Below are 22706 nucleotides of genomic sequence, written 5' to 3' on the forward strand. Positions count from 1 at the left end.
CTTCTGACCCTGGGATTGTTGAGGAATCTTTGTTCTTTTGTTTGGCTTCTTCGTGCCAGGCCTCGGGGCAGGTGGGCCCATTCAGGGAGGCCAGGTGTACCCCCGGGGGGGGTGGCATTTAAAGGGGGTGGTGGCCAGGCAGATGCCTAGGAGTCCAGCATGAGCTGTCAATGTTGGAAGAAGCAAGCACCCTCTCCCTTCCCTGCTATACACACACACACACACACACACACACACACACACACAATGACTTTCTTGGGTCCTAGGCACTTTTGTTTTCAAGGAACCCTTTCTCCTTAAACATTTTTTTAAAAATAATATCTTACCACTGGGTTGGCATAAAGATGAATATATGAATTTTATATATTTTATTAATTTTTTTTTGAGACAGAGTCTTGCTATGTTGCCCAGGCTGGAGTGCAGTGGTGCAATCTTGGCTCACTGTAATCTCTGCCTCCCAGGTTCTAGTGATTCTCCTGCCTCAGCCTCCTGAGTAGCTGGGATTACAGGCACTCACCACCACACCCGACTAATTTTTGTATTTTTAGTAGAGACGGGGTTTCACCATGTTGGCCAGGCTGGTCTCAAACTCCTGACTTCATGTGATCCACCTGCCTCTACCTCCCAAAGTGCTAGGATTACAGGCCTGAGCCACTGCTCCCGGTCTAAAGTATTTTCTTCAACCTAAACATATATATATTTTTTCTACATCCAATCATCCATTACTAAACATATTTTTAGGAAAAAAAAGCACCTGTAGTCCCAGCTACTCAGGAGGCTGAAGTGGGAGGATCACTTGAGCCCAGGAGTTTGAGTCCAGCCTAGGCAACATAGCGAAACCCTGTCTATTAAAAAAAGTTAATGAAATTAATTTTAAATTTCAAAAGAATAAAAACATTTTGTGGACCGCTAAAGGTATGATGGGCCCAATGGATGAGTCAGCCCCACTCCTATCTGGCCTACCTGGCTGCCCGGTATATGTCTGAGAAGGAAAAATATAGAAAAGCCCTACTGGAAAGCCCCTCTGGCTAGAACTGTCCTTTGGCCCTCTCTGCTCAAAACCCTCCAGCTGCTCACAGCCACCTGGCTGGCATGTCCTCCTCCTCTTTCCCTTTTCTGTGTCATGTTCCCCCTCAGTGTGGCTCCAACTCTGCACAGCCATCTATGGTAGCCACTAGCCACATGTGGCTACTTAAATTTAGATTTTAACTGATTAAACCTAAATTAAATGTAAAACTCAATTCCTCACTTTCACTAGCCACATTTTTAAGTGCTCAATAGCAACGTGTATTTAGCAACTACAAGACACAGAACATTTCTTCGTTGCAGAAAGTTCTATTGGATAGGGCTGCTCTAAATCCTCTCAGGAAGAGTCATCTGCTTATTAGGCTCTGCAACTTCACCCCAGCAGCACAATCTGCAGGCCAGGCACCAGCAAGACGGAGGAACCCAAAAGAACAAAAGGAAAATTTTTGGAAATGTTTTGACATTTATTTCCTAAAAAGCATCAGTCATCACAGGAAAAAACCCCAGAATTTTGTTGGACTTTCTTACATGTATTTTGCAGTTTAATCATGTCTCTATAAATTATAAACCACAAGGTACCATGGAGACGGTATCAAGTTATCTTCGATTAACACCATTCAACATTTGATTCCTACACTAACTCCCCTTGCTTTGTGTTCCGCCTCATCATCAAACTTTCCAAAATGTCCAGTTTTTTGTTGTTGTTTGTTTTCTTGAGGCAGAGTCTCACTCTGTCACCCAGGCTAGAGTGCAGTGGTGCAATCTTGGTTCACTGCAACCTCTGCAATTCTCCCACCTCAGCCTCCCAAGTAGCTGGGATTGCAAGCGTGCACCACCACGCACAGCTAATTTTTTTTTTTTTTTTTTTTTTTTTTGAGATGGAGTCTTGCTCTGTCACCAGGCTGGAATGCAATGGCGCAATCTCAGCTCACTGCAACCTCCGCCTCCTGGGTTCAAGCTATTCTCGTGCCTCAGCCTCTCGAGTAGCTGGGATTACAGGGATGTGCCTCCATGCCCTGCTAATTTTTGTATTTTTAGTAGAGACGAGGTTTCACCACGTTGGCCAGGATGGTCTCGATCTCCTGACCTCAGGTGATCCGCCTGCCTCAGTCTCCCAAAGTGCTGGGATTACAGGCATGAGCCGGGGTGCCCGGCCCTCTTTTTTTTTTGATTGTTAGGAGAAGCAAATTTACAGCTATAGACACCAAAGCTTTGGGCCTCTCAGTTCCATGAGCCTCTATTGAGGCCAGTGTTGGAAGGCTCTCATAATGTGTTCACATGGGCATCTGCTTTTGTAAAATTTTCATAGATATGGCAATTTTGCTTCAAGCAGAGACTACTTTTTTGCTCAGAATTCTCTTTTGCCTCATGTCAAGTGATGGTGGTGTAAAACATGAATGAGGGGAAGCTGACATGGAATACATTTAGTTTGGGTTTAGTGGAATACATTTATGTGGTCTGTACTCTTCTCCACCTATAATTAAATTATAGCCAGCCATCCTGGTGTAGAAATATCCTACCTCCCTCTGTGCCAACTCATCTGGCACAGAGCACAAAGTGTGTGACATGAAGGAGCAGGGCCAGAGGTCACATCACAGTAGAAATGTGCCCTACAGTGCCTGGCACTGAGACTTTGTGGGTGCTGGAGAAGGAACAAAGTGTGAATCATAATGTGCCAGAAGCTGGTGTGTAGAAAATTCTTTGGGCCGGGCACAGTGGCTCACGCCTGTAATCCCAGCACTTTTGGGAGGTCGAGGTGGGCGGATCACTTGAGGTTGGGAGTTCGAGACCAGCCTGCCCAACATGGTGAAACCCTGTCTCTACTAAAAATACAAAAATTAGCCAGATGTCATGGTACACACCTGTAATCCCAGCTACTCAGGAGGCTGAGGCACGAGAATCGTTGAACCTGGGGAGACAGAGGTTGCAGTAAGCTGAGATCGCACCCTGCACTCCAGCCTGGGGCACAGAGCGAGTCTCTGTCTCAAAAAAAAAAAGAAAAGAAAATTCTTCCAGTTATCAGACAGATGAAATTATAAGGAGAAGATTCTCCTTAACTGCAGTCAAAATCAAAGTTCTCTCAGGAATGTCTTCCCTAAAGCTGTGCATGTAATTATAAACATACCAACCATTTTTCTCCGTCTTTTGATGGGCATCGGGCAAAATCGAATTTATCAGGATTCCTGTGTAGGACACAAATGTCTAGCAGTAAAACAAACAGAAAGTGCATTTGTGTGTGGAGTCTTAGATTGTATGCATCAGATCACATCTTAGCATATCTGACACATCTTGTCCTGACAAAGTCTGGTGGTTCCAGAAGAAATAGCATGCCAAATTGCCACCAAGGCAGTGAAAAAAAAGCCTGAAGAAATTACATACACACCACAGAGCGAAAGAAAAACAAAGAAATCGCTCAAGAGAGAAAGCATAACATGATGCCAGAATGAAGACCAAACCTATCCATCACATCACATCAATAAATGCAAATGGAGTAAGCCTAGTTTGGAAAGAAAATCTATGATATGCCTTTAGATCAGACATGTATTGTATTTTTCTTTTCTTTTTTTTTTTGAGACAGAGTATTGCTCGGTCGCCCAGGCTGGAGGGCAGTGGTGTGATCTCAGCTCACTGCAACCTCCACCTCCCAGGTTCAAGCAATTCTCCTGCCTCAGCCTCCCAAGCAGCTAGGATTACAGGCGTGCATCACTGCACCCAGCTGATTTTTGTATTTTTAGTAGGGACAGGGTTTCACCATGTTGGCCAGGCTGGTCTCAAACTCCTGACCTCAGGTGATCCACCCGCCTCAGCCTCTCAAAGTGCTGGGATTACAGGCATGAGCCACCATGCCTGGCCTAGATCAAACATCTCTTAATGCCACATCAGAGCCTCTTGGCCTCACGTTCTTCCCAGGCCTTTGACCTATTCTGTCCTCACCTCTCTGTAGTGATCAATTCTGCCTAGGGCCCCACTGATTTCACATGGAAACAATCCCTCATGACAGCAATATGGACGTTGTTGCTAGTGGTAAGTGGTTCATGATAACCCTTGGCATGAAGTGGCATCAAAATTATTAAGGTTTTCACCTGTAGTTAATTGGGGGTGAGCTGTAGGTGGAGAGTGAAATTGGGCAGGTAAACGGGGCATCTGTGGCATTTGATTGGTATGGAGCAACGATCATTATAAGAAATGTGGAGGAGGCTAGCTTTGATTGGGCCAGGTGTGGTGACTCACGCCTGTAATCCCAGTGCTTTGGGAGGTCAAGGAGGCAGGATCACTTGAGGCCAGGAATTCAAGACCAACCCACGCAACATAGTAAGACCCTGTCTCTACAAAATTTATTTATTATTTATTTATTTAACCATGCAACAAAAACCTTTATTAACATTTTGAACACTTTTAGCTATTATTGAAACTGGTAATTTTACAAAAAAAATTTTTTTTAATTAGCTGTGTATGGTGAAATATGCCTGTAGTTCTAGCTCCTCAGGAGGCTGAGGTGGGTTTCGAAACCATTTTAGCCCAGGAGTTTGAGGGTGCAGTAAGCTATGATTGCACTATGGCACTCCAGTCTGGGCAACAGAGCGAGACTCTGTATCAAAAAAATAAAGAAAAGAAATGTAGGGTAGACCAGCTTTTATTAACAGCATTGAAACCTTACAAAAAAGAAAATGATAGTCTCAGGATTGCTAACAGCCAACTTTAGATATGTACAAGCCATGGGGAGGCTGGGTGTGGGGACAGGATACAATCATTTTAGAAAACTTTTTTTTTTTTTTTTTGCGGGAGATCAGAGCCTTGTTATTTATTACTCAAATCAGTTTCTAGAAAACTATTTTGGTATCTATGAAAACTGAACATAGGCAAACCTTATGACCTGGCTATTCCACTCCCAGGTATACAACCAATAGAAACATTTACATATGTACACCAAGAGATATAGACAAGGCCAGGTGCAGTGGCTCACACCTGTAATCCCAACACTTTGGGAGGCTGAGGTGGGAGAATCCTTTGAGCTCAGAAGTTTGAGACTAGCCTGGGGAACATAGTGAAATCTAGTCTCTACTAAAAATAAAAGAAATTGGCTGGGCCTGGTAGATTATCCCTGTAGTCCCACCTACTTAGGAGGCTGGGACAGGAGGACCCCGAGCCCATGAAATGGAGGCTGCAGTGAGCTCTGGTTGCATCACTACATGCCTGTCTGGGTGACAGAGCAAGACCAAATCTCAAAAAAAAGGAGGAGGATCACTTGAGGTCAGGAGTTCGAGACCATCCTGGCCAACATGGTAAAACCCTGTCTCTACCAAAAATATAAAAAATTAGCCGGGCATGGTGGCACACGCCTGTAAACCCAGCTACTCAGTAGGCTGAGGCAGGAGAATCACTTGAACCTGGGAGGTGGAGGTTGCAGTGAGCCGAGATTGCGCCATTGCACTCCAGCCTGGGCGGACAGAGCGAGACTCCACCTCAAAAAAAAAATTAAAAAAAGATACATACAAGAAAATTTATAGAGGCTGGGTGCAGTGGCTCACATCTGTAATCCCAGCACTTTGGGAGGCTGACACAGGAGGATCACAAGGTCAAGAGATGGAGACCATCCTGGCCAACATGGTGAAACCCTGTCTCTACTAAAAATACAAAAATTAGCTGGGCATGGTGGCGCTTGCCTGTAGTCCCAGCTACTCAAGAGGCTGAGGCAGGAGAATCGCTTGAACATGGGAGGCAGAGGTTGCAGTGAGCACCACTGCACTCCAGCCTGGCGACAGAGTGAGTCTCTGTCTCAAAAAAAAAAAAAAGAAAGAAAGAAAGAAAATTTATAGCAACACTTTTCATAATAGTTCAAAACTGGAAATAATTCAAATGTCTAGAGAAGGTAGAATTTATAAATAAATTGGGGTGTAGTCCCTATGATGGAATATGATACAGCCATAAAAATGAATGACTGATTGCAACTCACAACATGAGGACTGTCATAAATAGAATGTTGTAGTAAAGAAGACAGTCACTAAAGAATTCATAGAGCTGTAGATTATATTGTTTCATTTATGCAATGTTAAAAAGTTAGGTAAGACTAAACTATATTGTTTGGAAATAAAAGCTTGGGTGGTTAAATTCTAAAAGAAAAGCAAGGAAGTTATCTTTGCGGAAGGAGAAGTAGTGATTAAGAGAGCCCAGAGGGGCCGGGCGTGGTGTTGATCATGCCTGGAATCCCAGCACTTTGGGAGGCTGATGCAGGAGGCTTGCTTGAGCCCAGGTGTTCAAGACTAGCCTGGGCAACATAGCAAGATTTCACATCTACTAAAATTAAAAAACCCGTGGTTCCCAGCTATTTCGGGGACTGAGGTGGAGGATCAGTTGAGCCTGGGATGTAGAGGCTGCAGTGAGCCCTGATTATCCCACTGCACCTTTGCCTGGATGAGAAAGCAAGACCTTGTCTCAAAACAAAAAAGCCATGGGGAGCTTTGTGGCAGTTTTTAAGGAGACTCTCATTTCCTGAAGCTTCAGGGACAACTGCTAAAAATCGGGTTCAGTATCTGATGACGACAGAGCTGCCAAAGAAGCCTGAGTGTGCAGCCTTGATAGGTCTCCTGTCAAATCACAGCCCCTCTAGGAAAAGAGTGAGACCCTGGGCTGGGGACGTGGGGTGGATGAGCCTGAAAACCTTGAAAAGCCTGAACTGGAAAACTTGAATATGAAACTTGCACACAACAATTAGGTGGAGATGCCAGAACTTCCTTGACAGTATTGAAGAAGAGGTTATGAGACTCAGGGAGAGAGCAATGTTAGAATGGATTTACTGTCTAGGACCTGAGGACCCACCATCTGACTATGCCAGGCAGCCCAGAGGCAACAAGGTAAGTCAGGTATCTTTGAGATGCCCTGTGGGGTTGATAGAATAGATACTACCATGGAACTAGACTCCCAAGTAAAAGGAGATGATGGGATTTGGGAACGGCAGGGGCCTGGTGGCCACACTTACCTACCAGGCAAGGTAGATGTAATTGTCAGAAGGAGCAGCCAGGCTACAGTTGGCAATTAGGATGCCTGGACAAGCTTTATGGTACTAGGGTCAAGATAGATGGACTGCCTCTAAGCATGATGTTCAATTTGTATTAAAAAACAAAAACAGGCTGGGCACAGTGGCTCATGCCTGTAATCCCAGCACTTTGGGAGGCCGAGGCGGGCAGATCATCTGAGGTCATGTGTTTGAGACAGCCTGGCCAATGTGATGAAACCCCGTCTCTACTAAAAATATAAAAATTACCCGGGTGTGGTGGCACACGCCTGTAGTCCCAGCTACTCAGGAGGCTGAGGCACGAGAATCACTTGAACCCAGGAGGCAGAGGTTGCAGTGAGCTGAGATCATGCCACTGTGCTACAGCCTGGGCAATAAAGTGAGACTCGGTCTCAATAAAAATAAAAACAAAAACTAGACCTGATGGGTAAAAGACTGATGCTCACTACAATAGAAAATTACACTCCCTCATCCATTTCCAGGCCTGAGTCAGTTTTCAGACAGAGTCCATTGATTGAAGGAAAGGCTGTGCCCCTTCGAGGAACACCATCACATGTATATTTGTAATAGTCCTCACTGGGCGTGGTGGCTCACGTCTGTAATCCCAGCACTTTGGGAGGCAGAGGCGGGTGGATTACCTGAGCTCAGGAGTTCGAGACCAGCCTGGGCAACACAGTGAAACCCTGTCTCTACTAAAATACAAAAAATTAGCTGGGTGTGGCAGCATGCATCTGTAGTCCCAGCTACTTGGGAGGCTGAGGCAGGAGAATTGCTTGAACCCAGCAGGCGGAGGTTGCAGTGAGCTGAGATTGCGCCATTGCACTCCAGCCTGGATGACAGAGACTTGTCTCCAAAAAAACAAACAAAAAAAATAGTTCTCTAGACTTGCCCCTAGAGGGATCGTGGTCATTTAATCAAATAACTGCACAAGGGAAAAGAGACTACCCAGAATTTTATTTATTTTATTATTAATTTTTTAAATAGAGACAAGGTCTTACTATGTTGTTCAGGCTGGTCTTGAACTCCTGAGCTCAGCAATCGTCTTGGCTTGGCCTCCCATAAAGTTCTGAAACTACAGGCATGAGTCACCAGCCCAATGTTTTTTTTCAAAAAAATTGTTTTTTTTTTTTTTTGGAGACAGGGTCTCACTCTGTCACCCAGGCTGCAGTGCAGTGGCATAATCATAGCTCACTGCAGCATCAACCTCCTAGGCTCGGGTGATCCCCCCACCTCAGCCTCCCAAGTAGCTGGGACTACAGGCGCATGCCGCCACACCCAGCTAATTTTTTTGTATTTTTTGTAGAGATGAGGTTTCGCCATGTTGCCCAAGCGGGTCTCAAACTTCTGGACTGAAGTGATCTGACTGGTTGGCCTCCCTAAGTGCTGGAATTACAGGCTGAGACACTGCGCCTGGCCCATAATTTTAAAGGATTGTTAAATATGGGTCTGAGCTGATGCTGATACCAGGAAACCTGAAATGCCATCATGGCATTCTTAATAAAGGAATATGGAAGTTAAGCAGTGAATGGAGTTTTGATCCAATTCTATTTCAGTTGGTCCAAAATGTATCAGGATGACTGACTTGCAAATAGATAACTGATACAAATTTAAAAGAACTGTAAAAATACTAAAAAAAAAAAAAAAAAAAAAAAAGAAAGAAAGAAAAAAGTTTAATAATATCATTGTGGATGGCTTTTCCTTTTTTCTTTCTTTCCTTATATTTTATCTTTATTTTTATTTTTTTGAGATGGTGTCTCATTCTCTCATCCAGGCTGGAGTGCAGTGGCGTGATCTCAGCTCACTGCAACCTCTACCTCCCAGCTTCAAGCGATTCTCGTGCCTCAGCCCCCCAGGTAGCTGGGATTACAGACATGTGCCACCACGCCTGGCTAATTTTTGTATTTTTAGTAGAGATGGGGGTTTCACCATGTTGGCCAGGCTGGTCTCGAACTCCTGACCTCAAGTGATCTGCCCGCCTCAGCCTCCCAAAGTGCTGGGATTACAGGCATGAGCCACTGTGCCTGGCCTTTTTTTTTTTTTTGACAGGATCTCACGCTGGAGTAACTCACTGCAGCCTTGAATTCCTGGGCTCAAGTCTCAGCCTCCCTAGTAATGGTGGTGTGCACACCACCATTTCCAGGTAATGTTTAAATTTTTTGTAGCGCCACTGTGCCAGGCCTGGGATGGCTGTTGTAAACAAAACTTAAAGTTTCAGCTATTTAAAAAAAAAAAAAAGGGCCAGCACGGTGACTCACACCTGTAATTCCAGCACTTTGAGAAGCCGAGGTGGGAGGATCGCCCTAGCCCAGGAGTTTGAGACAAGTCTGGGCAACATAGTTCAACCCCATCTCTACAAATAATTAATAATTAGCCAGGCGTGGTGACGTGTGCCCGTAGTCCCAGCTACTCAGGAGGCTAAGGTGGGAGGATTGCTTGAGCCCTGGAGATTGAAGCTGATTGTGCCACTGTACTCCAGCCTGGGTGACAGAGCAAGACCTTGTTTCAAAAATTAATTAATTTGGCCGGGTGCGGTGGCTCATGCCTGTAATCTCGGTACTTTGGGAGGCTGAAGCAGGTGGATCACTTCAGGTCAGAAGTTCAAGACTAGCCTGGTCAACATGGTGAAACCCCGTCTCTACTAAAAATACAAAAATTAGCCAGGCATGGTGGCACACGCTTGTAATCCTAGCTACTCGGTAGGCTGAGGCAGGAGAATTGCTCGAACCCAGGAGGCGGAGGTTGCAGTGAGCCAAGATTGTGCCACTGCACTCTAGTCTGGGTGACAGAGTGGGATTCTGGCTCAAAAAAATAAAAAATAAAAATAATTAATTTAATTATTTAAAAAAGAAATATTTGAATGTGAAATGACACATATGTGAGTATTGTTTAAAATAGCAAAATACTAGAAACAACTTAAATGTCCATCAATGGGGGACTGGCTAAATAAATAATGAAATATCAATTCAAAGAGATGCTATGCAACCATAAAAAAGAATGAAGCATGTGCATACATGGCATACTGTATGTATGTGTGTGCACGCACAATATTAAATGATTTCACTTACTGTTAAGTGAAAGCAGCAAAGTACAGTACGGTGTACTCAGCAGCCACTCATTTAATTTATATTGGCCTGGCGCAGAGGCTCATGCCTGTAATCCCAAAACTTTGGGAGGCTGAGGTGGGCGGATCATCTGAGGTCAGGAGTTCAAGACCAGCCTTGCCAATATGGTGAAACCCCATACTAAATATACAAAAATTAGCTGGGAGTGGGGACATGCACCTGTAATCCCAGCTACTCGGGAGGCTGAGGCAGGAGAATTGCTTGAACCTGGGAGGTTCAAGTTGCAGTGAACCGAGATCGCACCAGTGCAGTCCAACCTGGGCAACAAGAGTGAAACTCCATCTCAAAAAAAAAAAAGATATTAACGGAGGACTTCCTCTCTACTGAGAACTGTCCTAGGTGCTGGAGATACAGAGGTGAACCGAACAGATCAGATCCAAGCTGTCATGAGGCAGACATCCTGGTAGCGGAGAGGGGCAATGAACAAATAAAGCAACCCAGAAACGAGAGAGGTTCAGGCAGTGGTAGATGCTATGAAGAAAACTCAACAAAGGGATGGGGAAGGGAGAGACTGGGTGCACTTGGGGTGGTCAGGAGACAGGTAGCCAGGGAAGACTTCTCTAGAAGGTGCCTTTTGAGTTGAGGCACTGGGACCTGCAAGAACAAAAGCCAGGGGGCAAAAGAGAATGTAGAGTGTTGAGGGCACAAAGAAATAAGGCTGATGGAGCGCAGTGACTCTTAGGGAGTCCAGCATAGATGAGGTCTGAGTGGTAGGCAGGGCTCAGAATTTGTATTTTATTCTAAAAACACGTTCTCAGCGCATAAAAAACTGTATATATATGTACATAAATGCATTTACTCTTGCATGTATGCTTCTTTTTTTTTTTTTTTTTTTTTGAGATGGAGTCTTGCACTCCAGGCTGGAGTGCAGTGGCGCGATCTCAGCTCACTACAACCTCTGCCTCCCGGGTTCAAGCTATTCTCCTGCCTCAGCCTCCCAAGTAGCTGGGATTAGAGGCATGTGCCACCATGACGGCTAATTTTTTGTATCTTTCTTAGAGATGGGGTTTCAACATGTTGGCCAGGCTGGTCTCGAACTCCTGACCTCATGATCCGCCTGCCTTGGCCTCCCAAAGTGCTGGGATTACAGCTGTGAGCTACCATGCCTGGCCTGCCTCTTTATGTACATAATATTTCTGGAGGGAGAAACAAGAAACTGATTATGGTGGCTGCCTCTGGGGGACTGGGGCTCCAGGGCGGGAAGGAGACTTATGTTTCGTAGTGTACTTTTTTATGCTGTTTGATATTTTTAACATGTACATAAATTACTTCTTCGATTAAAAACTAGTTAATTTTTAAACTGTGAAAACATCTTAATATTCAATCTCAGTTGTAATCAGATAAATGCAAATTAAAACATCAGGGAAATAAGATTTTTCAGGAAGGATTTAAAAACTCATAAAGCTCATCGTTGATAAGGATATGAGAAAACGGACTCTTGTTGTTTGTATATTTTATTTGTCAGAATAAGTATTGGCAAACCTTTCCTAAGGATCACTTGACTATTTTGGTATCAAAGGCCTTAATTTTTTTAGTATATCCTTGCCTTAACTATTGCATGCCCATGAATTTCCCCAAAGAATCAGGAACAGATGCAAAGATCAAGCTACAAAGATATTCATTCCAGCAGGTTTATAATAGGGAAATTATAGAAACAATTTAAATTTTAACACTAGTCATTTATTTAAATAAACTATGGTATATTCATGTAATAGAATTGTATGACTATATTTTAAACGCTGTCAAAGAATATTAATGGCATACAAAAATGTTATCAATTTGCTGTTGGATGAAAAACACAGTTACAAAAGAGAATGTTCCGTATTCCAATTTTAGCACACACACATATGAAGACTACGAAAAGCCCGGGCATGGTGGTTTGCATCTGTAATCCCAATATTTTGGGAGGCCAAGGCAGGAGGATTGCTTGAGCCCAGGGGTTTAAGACGGCCTGGGCAACAATGAGATCCCATCTCCACTTTAAAAAAAAAAGACTGCAAAAATATTAGCAAGAGCTAATAAATCATGGGTGATTTATGGTCTCTTTATTATCACACATTTTATAAATGACTTTTACTTTTTGAGCCTCAAGTGTATGTAATTAATAGACTGTAGGTCGGGTGCGGTGGCTCATTCCTATAATCCTAACACTTTGGGAGGCCGAGGTAAGCGGATCACCTGAGGTCAGAAACTCGAGACTAGCCTGGCCAACATGGTGAAACCCTGTCTCTACTAAAAATACAAAAATTGGTCAGGCATGGTGGCGGGAGCCTGTAATCCCAGCTACTAGCTACTTGCAAGGCTGAGGCAGAAGAATTGCTTGAACCCAGGAGGCAGAGGTTGCAGTGAGCCAAGACTGGGCCACTGCACTCCAGCCTGGGTGACAGGGCAAGACTGTCTCAAAAAAAAAAAAAGACTGTAATTCTTAATTAAGAACACATTATAGGCTGGGTGCAGTGGTGAATGCCTGAAATCCTAACACTCTGGGAGGTGAAGGTGGGAGGGAAGCCAAGTAGGTCAAGGCTGTAGTGAGCAATGATCGTGCCATTGCACTCCAGCCTGGGCAATAGAGTGAGACCCTGCCTAAAAAAAAATATTAAATTAAAAAAGAATTTTTAGAACTTAAAGTATAATTTTTTAAAAATTGAAAAAAAAAAATTTTTAAAGAGCCCACTATCATTATTTGCCCCATATATGGTTGGGTATTTTTGTAATAGTAATAAATAATAATAATACTTTTTATAATAAACTCTCCACCACCCAACTACAACATTGCCAATAACTATTGCCAATAACTACCCATGGCTTCTTGCCTTCTCCATCCCCATCCTCCCCCAACTAAAAGTAACCACCATCCTAATTTTGTGTTTATCTGTCCCTTGCTTTTTTTTTATTTTTTATTGTTTATTTTTATTTATTTATTTTTTTGAGACAGAGTCTTGCTCTGTCGCCCAGGCTGGAGTGCAGTGGCACAGTCTTGGCTCACTGCAAACTCCGCCTCCCAGGTTCACGCCATTCTCCTGCCTCAGCCTCCTGAGTAGCTGGGACTACATGTGCCTGCCACCACACCCGGAAAATTTTTTTTTTTTTCTATTTTTAGTAGAGACGGGGTTTCACCATGTTAGCCAGGATGGTCTCGATCTCCTGACCTCGTGATCCGCCCACCTTGGCCTCCCGAAGTGCTGGGATTATAGGCGTTAGCCACCGCGCCGGGCCAATTTTTTATTTTTTCAATTGTGGTAAAAGATGCATAACAAAATTTACCATCTTTACTATCTTTAAGTGTACATTTATGTGGCATTGAGGCATTCACATTTTAAATTTTTTTTTTTTTAGACACAGGGTCTCATTCTGTCACCCAGGCTGGAGTGCAGTGGTGTGATCATAGCTCACTATAATCCCGTATCCCGGGCTCAAGCAATCCTCCTGCTTCAGCCTCCCGAGTAGCTAGGACAATAGGTGTGCACCACCATTCCTGGCTAATTTTTTAATTATTTAATTAAATTAATTAATTTATTTTTGAGACAGAGTCTTGCTCTGTTGCCCAGGTTGGAGGGCAATGGCATGATCTCGGCTCACTGCAACCTCCATCTCCCGGATTCAAGCGATTCTCCTGACTCAGCCTCCCAAGTAGCTGGGATTACAGGCACCTGCCACCACGCCCGGCTAATTTTTGTATTTTTAGCAGAGGCAGGGTTTCACCAAGTTGGCCAGGCTGGTCTCGACTCCTGACCTCAGGTCATCCACCTGCCTCAGCCTCCCAAAGTGCTGGGATTACAGGCATGAGCCACTGAGCCCAGCCAATTTTTTAAATTTTTGAGACAGTGTCTTGCTCTCCTCCAGGCTAGAGTGCAGTGGCATGATCATGGCTCACTGCAGCATCGACTTCCTCGGGCTCAAGCAATCCTCCTGTCTCAGCCTCCTGAATAGCTAGGACTACAGGCACACGCCACCACGTTCAGCTAATTTTTTCTACTTTTTGTAGAGATGAGGATTCACTATGTTGCCCAGGCTGGTCTGGAACCCCTGGGCTCAAGTGATCCTCCCACCTCAGCCTCCCAGACTGGAGTACAGTGGCACCATCTCAGCTCACTGCAACCTCCACCTCCTGAGTTCAAGAGATTCTCCCACCTCAGCTTCCCAAGTAGCTGAGACTACAGGTGCCTGCCACCATGCCTGGTTAGTTTTTGTGTTTTTAGTAGAGATGGGGTTTCACCATGTCAGCCAGGCTGGTCTTGAACTTCTGACCTCAGGTGATTCACCAGCCTCGGCCTCCCAAAGTGCTGGGATTTCAGGTGTGAGCCACCCCGCCCAACCAACATAATTTCATATAGCAAATGGTACAAATGGATTCTGAAGACCCTTACTCTTCCCAGTCAACATAACCTGACTGCAACAGGATGTGGATGACTTGGCTGAGGGAAAGAATGTGGGAAATGATTACTTCTTCCTGATCCCTGATATTTGGTGTAAGTATGACAGTTTGCACGGTAATGTTGACAGGATACCTCCCTAACGCTAGCCCTCAAAGCAGAAATACCAGGGTAGAGTTTCCCCAAGATGGTTCCCATTTAGCAATGCCTGTTTCTTTATGAACATTGAGGAATTATTCATTTAGATCAATATTTGCAGTGGAAGCTCTAGGAGAAACCCCTGATTCTGACATTCTAATCCTCAGAGATAAGACAAATAAATATTTAAATACCATCAAAATGTGACCAGATGTCCAAGCAGACAGCCTGTCTGTCTGATCAGGCAGAACGATATCCAGTAATTAGAGCAGAGGAGCCGGGAGAAGGTCCCTGAATCAATGCCCACAGAAATCACACCGGCCACACTGCTCTGTCAAAGGGTTTCCCTTACAGTCAGCCTTAAAACGTTTCCAACTTTGACTACAGAGAGCATTATTTTCTAAAACTCTGTCTTGCAGATAGCTTCGGGGATAAAGAACAAAATGTAATACCGGCAGACGGGAGTCTCAGGCACCTCTGAAACCACAGCTACCCACTGACAGACCTGCGCCCAGTATGGAGACCTCTAGTCAAAGGGAAAAGAAGGTTTAATTCGTCCCTGGAAACAGGGAAGTTTTTCAGGTGCTCTGGTCCAATGAGCCGCATTGGGTGGAGCAGCAGTAGAGATGCACTGAAAGAGGGCACTTGGCTGGGTGCTGTGGCTCACGCCTATAATCCCAAGTGCCAAGAGGGCACTTGGCTGAGGTGGGTGGATCATTAAGGTCAGGAGTTCCAGACCAGCCTGGCCAACATGGTGAAACACTGTCTCTACTAAAAATACAAAAGTTACCCATGTGTGGTGGCGCACACCTGTAATCCCAGCTACTTGGGAGGCTGAGGCAGGACAATTGCTTGAACCCAGGAGGTGGAGGTTGCAGTGAGCCGAGATCATGCCACTGCACTCCAGCCTGGGTGACAGAGTGAGACTCCATCTCAAAAAAAAAAAAAAAAAAAAAAAAAAAAAAAAAGAGGGCCAAGTCAGTCTGGCATAATGGGAATAATTTAGGGGAAGTTATCATCACTGACTGTGATTACCATGGAGGTTCCTGCTGGGCAGAGAGAGACCTGCCTGGGAGGCCCAGCATCATTATGTCCTAAGCCCTGACAATTGATTGTCACTCCAGGGGCTCTAATCGTTCTAGAATAGATACACCTAGAAAAACAAGTGCAGCAGGAAAATTCAAGTTCAGATTGACAGACAGGACTCACAAAGGGGAACTTGCCGTGTTGGTTATTACATTATCTCATAAAACTAAAAAAATTTAAACCATGGCATTACATGTACACATCAGTGGACCAGTATAAAAAGCCAAGAGGCTGCTCTGTCTATGGAGTGGCCATTCTTTTATTCTTTTACTTTCCTAATAAACTTGCTTTTACTTAAAAATAAAATAAAATAAAAAACCAAGAAATATTTGCAAGTAGAGTATCCATATCTTGGCTGGGCGTGGTGGTTCATGCCTGTAATCCCAGCTACTCGGGAGGCTGAGGCAGAAGAATCGCTTGAACCCGGGAGGCAGAGGTTGCGGTGAGCCCAAATTGCACCATTGCACTCCAGCCTGGGCAACAAGAGCGAAACTCCATCTCAAAAAAAAAAAAAAAAAAAAAGAGTATCCATATCTTTTTTTAAAAGGATATTACAAAGATGACATTTCAAATAAACTTTCAGGGTTGTATTTAGTTCGGAATATAATGAAAAATTGGGAAATATGAGAAGCTGTTATTGATTAATAAGAGAAAGATCAATGCATCGACACAAAAATGGCTTTGCAGTTACCCACAGGCACTTCGTGGAGTGTCTGAGTCAAGGTAGACCTGCCCAGGCGCATGGGGTCCCTGAAATCCTTGTGCCCTCTGACCCTGCTACTGTATCCTGTCTGCCAGCATCTTCCTTAGACATGATGATTTTCTTTCAGAGCATCATTGTCTTTCCTGACTGTAGTTCATCAGACAAGTTTGTATATATCAGTCTTCAAGTCTGAATGTGGAGAAATTGAAACCCTTGTGCACTGTTGGTGGGAATGTAAAATGGTACAGCTACTATAGAAAACAGTATGGCAGTTTCTCAAAAATTAAAAATAGAACCACCATATGTCCAGCAATTCTACTTTTGGGTATATATCCAAAAGAACTGGAAGTAGGGGCTCGAAGAGGTATTTGTCTATGCACGTTCATAGTGGGCATTATTTGCAATAGCCAAAACACAGAAGCAACCCAAGTATCCATTGACAGATGATTGAATAAACAAAAGGTGGTATACACAACAGAATGGAATATCATTCAGCTTTACAAAGGAAATTCTGACACATATTACAACATGGATGAACCTAGAGGACATTATGCAAAGTGATTTTAAAAAGCCAGTTGCAAAAGGATAAATACTCTATGATTCCACTTACATAAGGTACTTAGGGTAGTCAAATTTATAGAAACAGAGAGCAGGATAGTGGTTGCCAGGGCAGAGGGAAGAGGAAGGGAGGATGTTGTTTAACAGGCACAGAGTTTCTGTTTTGCAAAATGAAATGAGTTCCATGGATGGATGGTGGTGATGGTTGTACAACAACGTGAATAGGCCAGGCATGGTGGCTTACGCCTATAATCCCGACACTTTGGGAGGCCGAGGCGGGTGGATCACTTGAGGCCAGTAGTTCGAGACCAGCCTGGCCAACATGGTGAAATTCTGTCTCTACTAAAAATATAAAAATTAACCGGGCATGGTGACGTGAGAATATAATCCCAGCTATATTGGGAAGCTGAGGCATAAGAATTGCTTGAACCTGGGAGGCGGAGTTTACTGTGAGCCGAGATCATGCCACTGCACCCCAGCCTGGGTGACAGAGCAAGACTCCATCTCAAAAAAAAAAAAAAAAGAAATTACGTTTTAGGCTGGGCGTGGTGGATCATGCTTATAATCCTAACAGTTTGGGAGGCCAAGGCAGGAGGACGATTTTAGCCTACAAGTTTGAGACCAGTCTGGGCAACATAGCAAGACCTCATTTCTTTAAAAAAAAAAAGGTTTACAGTTTAATACAGTTGACCCCTGAACAATGCGGGGGAGCTGGGGAATTGACATCCCCCTTCCCCAATGCAGTAAAATATCTGCGTATAACTCTTCACTCTCCAGATACTTAACTACTCTCTCTCTTTTTCTTTTTCTTTCTTTCTTTCTTTCTTTCTTTCTTTCTTTCTTTCTTTCTTTCTTTCTTTCTTTCTCTTTTTATTGTAACAGCAGAAATTACTTTACTACTAATAGCCTGCTGTTGACTGGAAGCCTTAGCAATGGCATAAACATTTTACTTATTTTATATGTTATATGTATTATATGATGTATTCTTACAATAATGTAAGCTAGAGAAAAGAAAATGTTTTAGGAAAATCATAAGGAAGAGAAAATATATTTACTATTTATTAAGTAAATCATCATAAAGTTCTTCATCCTTGTCATCTTCACATTGATTAGGCCGAGGAGGAGGAAGAGGAGGGTTGGTCTTGCTGTCTCAGGGGTGGCAGAGGCAGAAGAGGTGGAAGGGGAGGCAGGACAGGCAGGCACACTCAGTGCAACTTGCAGAAATACATCAGAATTTTGGTCTGACTTTTTTGGTTTTTTATTTCTCTAAAAAATGTTCCTATATGGTCCCAATCCTTCTTCCACCATTCGCTTTAGTTTCAGTGCCTGTGTCATAGAAGGGTCCATGTCATAAAAGAAGTGAAGGCAGTCTTAAAAAATCGAAACCCTTCTGCCAGATTGTCTAATGTCAATTTGTTTTCTGGCATTGCTGCTTCAATGTCGTCTTCCTCATCGTCTGGGAGCACTCACCTCCATCAAGATGTCTTGAATCAGTAGCTTATGTTTTTAGCTTTTTCTTGCTCCTAAGTGTTGGTGGTCTTCCAGAGCACTACCCTACCCTCTGAGCTCAAGTGCCCACCCTGCTACTCCTGACTGCAGGCAGAGGCCTCTGCTATCCTGTTTAGTGCAAGCAGGGGAGGAAAGCAGGGAGCCAGACCCTTATTCCTACTGTGATGCCTGAATTAACCACCTTCACGGTGTCCCAGAGCTTCCTTCTGTTCCCTGTACCTACCATCTCCGAGCTCAGAGCCCACAGCCTTGTTTTAACATTCATGTCATCGACATTTTTTCCACAGTCCAGGCTAGTGGTCTTGTAGAAGGACTCTATCTTTTTGATCCTCAAGGACGGCTCGAGGCCAGAAGTTCAAGATCAGTCTTGGCAGCATAGCTAGACCCTGTCTCTACAAAATATTTTAAAAATTAGCCGGGGCTGGGTGTGGTGGCTCACGCCTGTAATCCCAGCACTATGGGAGGCAGAGGTGGGAGGATCACTTGAGACCAGGAGTTTGAGACCAGCCTGGCCAACATGGTGAAACCCCGTCTGTACTAAAAATACAAAAAATAGCCGGGCATGGTGGTGGGCGTCTGTAGTCCCAGCTACTTGGGAGGCTGAGACATAAGAATTGCTTGAACCCGGGAGTTCAAGGCTATGGTGAGCTGTGATTGTGCCATCACACTCCAGCCTGAGCAACAGAGGGAGACATACATGTCTCTAAAATCTAAAAAAAACCCCAAAAAATTAAATTAAATTAAATAATTTAGTTTTTAAAATAAATTAAATTAAATAATTTAGTTTTTTAAAAAATTAAATTAAATTCAAAATTAAAAAAACATAATTTTAATAACTGTGTAAAAATCCATTTTATGCATGTGTAGTAACTTGTTAAATCATTCTCCTATCACAACATATTTGTTTCCACACTTTCATTTTTCTAAATGTAGCAGGGTCTTAAAATGCAGCTCAACTATATCTGGGATGTAAAGAAAAAAATGTAGTTCTTTTATTTTTTCTACTTCCCAAGTTCTCTTCTCTGGTTAGTGTGGGGGGAAAAAGTTACCTTGAAAACTTAGTCCTATCCAATAATCCTTATACACAGGTCTCAGTCTCTCTAAGAAAAGCAGTCCATCTTCGGCTCCTGTCCCAAGTGGCAGCTGGGGAGTATTAGGGACAGGACTGTGGCTGCTGAGATCCCAGGGGCAGGAGTGGGAGGGAGGCCGAGGGGTCTTTGGCTGTGGGTTTGCTTAAGCCTCTTCTGAATCCAGGGTGATCCCCTCCGGCAACTTCACAGCCCACCCTAGTGACATCAGGATCCCATTCACCCCACGGGGGCTGCACAGAAGTTCAGGAAGGCTGAAGCTCAGATCCTTGCTCTGCCTGCTCAAACTGTGCCTTAATTGATGAGACTGTGCCTCCGAGAGTTACAGGGCTTCCTCTGAGGCAGCCTCCTTCAGGGGCTCTAAGCAGAAGAGAGGCAAAGCCCCCCTCACCATGGGTATCGCTGAGTTACTGACTTCTCTAACTCTGGTTGCATTTCTGCCTGAATCCCTCTCCTCCTTTGCTGCCTTTTTTTGTTGTTGCTTTGTTGTTGAGACGGAGTCTTGCTCTGTCACCCAGGCTGGAGTACAGTGGTGCAATCTCAGCTCACTGTAACCTTTGCCTCTTGGGTTCAAGCCATTCTCATGCCTCAGCCTCCCAAGTAGCTGGGATTACAGATATGCACCACCATGCCCAGCTAATTTTTGTATTTTTAGCAGAGACGGGATTTCACCATGTTGGCCAGGCTAGTCTCGAACTCCTGACCTCAAGTGATCCACCCACCTTGGGCTCCCAAAGTGCTGGGAGTGAGCCACCGAACCCAGCCCTTCACTGCTTTCTTCTTTCCACTTTCCCCATGGCCTCAAACAGGCAGGCTTCCACCTTGCTCTGCCACACACATCCCTCCAGCGAAGCAGCAAGCCTTGAGGCCCACAATCTAGGCTGAAAGCGCTCTCTTTTCCACTTAGGGGACAACTCTACAGGCTGAGTCCTCTGGTCTTGGTTGTTGAAATGCTAAAGGATATCTGTGCATAGGATCGGAAGAAAATAATTTAGAAGATCTCTTAAGACAAACACCTATTTTGCAAGGCTAATGTCTTGCTGCATAATCTATTTTGAATGTCAGAACTGGATATTAATTCCTTCTTCTCTCCTCATACTTTCTATAATTTTGCATTTCACCACAACTAGCACCATCAGTTGTAAGATGCACTGTTATTTTAGGTACTCCTAAGAAAGAAAAACAAACTGCCAATTAAATTGTGAACAATGCGTTCTTATTTAGAATTTTGGTTTACACTCATTCAAAAAGCTCTTTTTAGACTTATTTAGACATATATTTTTATATATCATCTTGTGTATATGTAAAAAGGAAAATCTAAGTGAAATAGTTGAAAGGTATTTCTATAACTTCTTTATAGAAGAGACCGATGTAGACATTGATTCTTCTGAACCCCTTTTCATATCAAAGTCGATAATGACCGTGTCTTTCTATACAGCATTGCTGCCTGTGCATTGAGAGAGTTGTTGATACAGGATCTCTTCATCCAGTGCTCCACCACTGCCTATGGGATTGCCTTCCCAACTGTTGACACTCATTCTGCAAGTTTTTTTGTTTTTCATTTTTTGAGAAAGAATCTTGCTCTGTCACCCAGGCTGGAGTGCAGTGTGTACAATCTCAGCTCACTGCAACCTCTGCCTCCCAGGTTCAAGCGATTCTCCTGACTCAGCCTCCTGAGTAGCTGGGATTACAGGCGCCCGCCACCATACCTGGCTAATTTTTTGTATTTTTAGTAGAGATAGGGTTTCACCATGTTGGCCAGACTGGTCTTGAACTCCTGACCTCAAGTGATCCACCCACCTCGGCCTCCCAAAGTGCTGGGATTACAGGAGTGAGCCACTGCTCCCAGCCTCATTCTGCAGGTTTTTATGCTGCACCTCCTGTCCTTTTTTCTTCTTTTAATCTTATAGAAGGTGTTAATAGAAGGTTTTCAGGCCAAGTTTTCATATATGCAGACAATGACAACCATATTGAAACTACTGCCTGGCCAACAGCTATTGTCAGCAAACATTGATTATAGGGACACGTATCAATTTCAAAGAAATAATGAATTCTAGTAAACCTTAATACTTTTACCTCCCACACCTCTTCTCCTGCCTCTAGGCAGGCTGGATGCTTCAAGCCACACAGAGAGAAGGTTCTGTACTTGGAAAGGCTCTTTGATACTTTGTAAGATATTAATCCTATTACACAAATACTGCTGGAAAGGAAATCTTTGAATATAAAACTTTGACTACAATTCTGCTATTTCTTCAGCTAGAGTCCTAGAAGAGAGAGTTTAGATATTTAAAAATAAGGCTGACTATTCTTTCTTTCTTTTTTTTTTTTGGAGACAGGGCCTGGCTCTGTTGCCCAGACTGGGGTGCAGTGGCATGATCTCAGCTCACTGCAACCTTTACCTCCCAGGCTCAAGCAATCCTCCCGTGCTCAAGCAATCCTCCCTCCTCAGCCTCCCAAGTACCTGGACTACAGGCACACACCACCACGTCTGGCTAATATTCGTATTTTTTTGCAGAGATGGGTTTTGCCATGTTGGCCAAGCTAGTCTCGAACTCCTGAGCTCAAGCGATTTATCTGCCTCTGCCTCCCAAAGTGCTCCGATTACAGACATGAGCCACTGCCCCCGGCCTATTCTTTTCATGAATACAAATCACAGTTTTTGGATCAGATGTGAAGTAGGCACATAGATACACACAGACACACAGACACACAGACACACACAGTGGCAACACTGGAAAACAGAGTGCTCTCAGTAGACCATAAATGATCGGAACCTCTGAAAGGCAGAAGGAGAATGAGGCTAGACTACAGCAGGAAACCACAGCCTAAACCACATGCAAGAAAACATTGCTCTACAAGTCAAGAGCATCTTAGGGGCTCTAAGCTTGGAGACGGTAGATACGGGGAAGAGAAGGAAGCTCTGGGGCACCATGAAGGTGGTTAATTCAGGCATCACAGTAGGAACAAGGGTCTGGCTCCCTGCTTTCCTCCGCCGCTTGTACCAGAGGGCAGCCGAGGCCTCTGCCTGCAGTCAGGAGTAGCAGGGTGACAGGGACAAGCTGAGATAAATTCAGTTTATCTCCCAGGCCC

The sequence above is a fragment of the Pongo abelii genome, chromosome 16 (assembly GCF_028885655.2).
Source record: "Pongo abelii isolate AG06213 chromosome 16, NHGRI_mPonAbe1-v2.0_pri, whole genome shotgun sequence".
Taxonomy (NCBI): Eukaryota; Metazoa; Chordata; class Mammalia; order Primates; family Hominidae; genus Pongo; species Pongo abelii.